Below are 2,383 nucleotides of genomic sequence, written 5' to 3'. Positions count from 1 at the left end.
TGTGTATCCACATGGACGAGCGTGGAGGGGGGTGCGCAGATGCTCTGGGTATGTGGGCGGGTCAGCGCTAGTGGGGCTTCTAGGATTTGTCCTAGCCTGATCTCTGCCCTCTCTTGCTCCTGGAGGGGGAGCTGTAGCTCAGCCCCAGGCTACCTAGCTGCACTTCCCTCCCCCAGCCCGCCAGCCTCTCACGCTGTCACAACGAGGCGCTTTGGCAGAAAGAGAGGGGAGCGTGGGTGCTGCGGAGAGAAAAACACCCCAAAGTTTCAGTAAAATGGCAAGAGAGATGCCAGCACCGGGGAGCAGGAGCCTTCTGCTTCTCACAGCCTGCACTGCTGGGCCGCGGGTACATACCAGGATTCCTTCTCCACCCCCCCCTTCCTGCCCCGCCCCGCATGCTGTTCAGGAAAGGGAAACCTACAGGGAGGGGAGAAAGGGAACAAAGGGTGCTTTTTGGAGGATCACTCTATATTTCTGTAACCACCAGAATAGACAGTTCTGGGCTTTGCTTGCTTTGGGCAAGGTGGAGTAAGTGTGAGAGAAAGAGAGAGACTGTGTATCTGTGAGTGAATGTGTGTGAGTATGTGTCTTTGGGAGGAGTGTCTGTGTGAACTGGGTGTGTGTGTGCATGTGTGTGTATTGGGAAGCAGACAGAAGGAAATGCAACAAACACAGTGCTGCTTAGATATCTTCTCTGCCTTGAATGATCCCCACATGATAATTGGAGATTTACTGTATCTGTGCAGTGTGTTGGCCTTTACTCAATATTGTGCAGCATTAGAATAAAGGATGTGTCAAAGGAAAAACCTCAAGACTGACAATTTTTCCTCATGCTTCTGAAATGAGGGCATTCCATTTGGGCCTGGCTCCTTTTCTGTCAAGTAAAAACCTCATTTACTCAAAACTCAGAAAACAGTTTTGTGATCATTTCACCTAGATAAGGGTTGGAGTTTATCTTAGTACTATCTCCTTACAAAATAGTGGAGATTGTAGACAAGATCCCAAGGAGAATGCTTATCCCACCCAAAAAAACAAGTTACTTTCACCTCTTTGAAGTATCTATTTGCATTCCAACAATATGGTACTTGTAAATCACTCCTTTCTAGCAATTCATTCATTAAAGCAAGTCCTAGAGGCAATACTGTAAAATAAATTAGCAAGGCTATATATTTTTATTTAAAATCCTGTAGTGAGTTTTAACTGTTTATCTGACATATTGATGTCTATCCGTGTATGATTATAACAACTTCTAACATTTAATGAATGCTCACATGCACCAGGCATTGCATTAAAGGCGTTACGTACACACTCTCTTCTGGCCCCTCACATCACAGAGGTAGAGAACTAAGGGTTAGAGAAGTAACCAAGGTCATGTAGGTAATAAATGTCGAGGCAGAACTTAAATTCGGGTTTGACTCCAGAGCCCCACGTCTCACTCCGCTGATCAATTGCGTCCATATATTACTGTCCAAGGATGTCAAAGCATGCCAAGGAACCACTATGCAGGTAACTACAGAGGACTGTGCCACAAAAATCTTGGCCCCTAGTCCAGACCCAGTCAAGACCAGTGCCTGGGCATTATGGGTCAGTCCAGATCTGAGATTATAATTCTTGTTGGGATGCGGATATAAATCCAGCAGCGTTATGGCATATGAGTCTCCTTGAGATTTTTCAATTCTCTCTGGGACGATAGTTTTTAATAGATGGCTGCTCTGATAGAAGCATACCCGGGACATTGGCATGAAGATATCAGTACATGCAAAATGTAGCATGAGGTATGCATTCAGCACTGTGATGTCTGACCCAGCTGAGAATAAGCTCTGAAGACTGTAGAACTTTGAGGGAGGGCAGTGACCCTGAACTCCCTCTGAAAGGGGTGAGGCAGAGGAGGCAGAGGGAGAAAAGGAAGGTGACGGGAAAAGGTTGAGGAGGGGACCTGTGGGGTATGTGCAGCTGGAAGTGTGCAACTGGATGAGTAATGGAGAACAGCTTTATTAGTTTGACTTTTTGAAATAACAACTGGCTTAGAAGGTGGGGAGGGAGCAGCCTGGGAATAAATTAATTGAGAAAGGAAACTGAAGCCATCGTTTCTGCCCTGCTGATGAGCAGATGTCAGCATGCCCCTAGCCACTTGCTATATTCAGTGTTTTTCTAGAGATAAATGGCGGAGCTCAAAGAGGTTCCAACAGGGCCTATGGTGAAAACTTGAAGACTCTAGGACATTTTGGTCAGGAGAAAACAAGGCTGCAAGCTGGGGGACCAGGTTTCTTTTTTTTTTTTGAGTTGGAGTCTCACTCGGTTGCCCAGACTGGAGTGCAGTGGCCGCTCCCCGGCCACCGCTGCCTCGCCTGCTGGGCTCCGGCGATCCTTCCGCCTCACCTTC

At 47.1% G+C, this 2,383-nt stretch overlaps 1 pseudogene; it reads left to right on the top strand.

Annotated features, from left to right (window-relative positions):
* Positions 1–2,383, top strand: part of LOC103258764 — a 25,666-nt pseudogene that overhangs the window by 17,595 nt on the left and 5,688 nt on the right.

The sequence above is a fragment of the Carlito syrichta genome, unplaced genomic scaffold (assembly GCF_000164805.1).
Source record: "Carlito syrichta isolate Samal-C Ts95f unplaced genomic scaffold, Tarsius_syrichta-2.0.1 Scaffold302355, whole genome shotgun sequence".
Lineage (NCBI taxonomy): Eukaryota > Metazoa > Chordata > Mammalia > Primates > Tarsiidae > Carlito > Carlito syrichta.
This window is presented reverse-complemented; position numbering and strand designations above follow the sequence as displayed.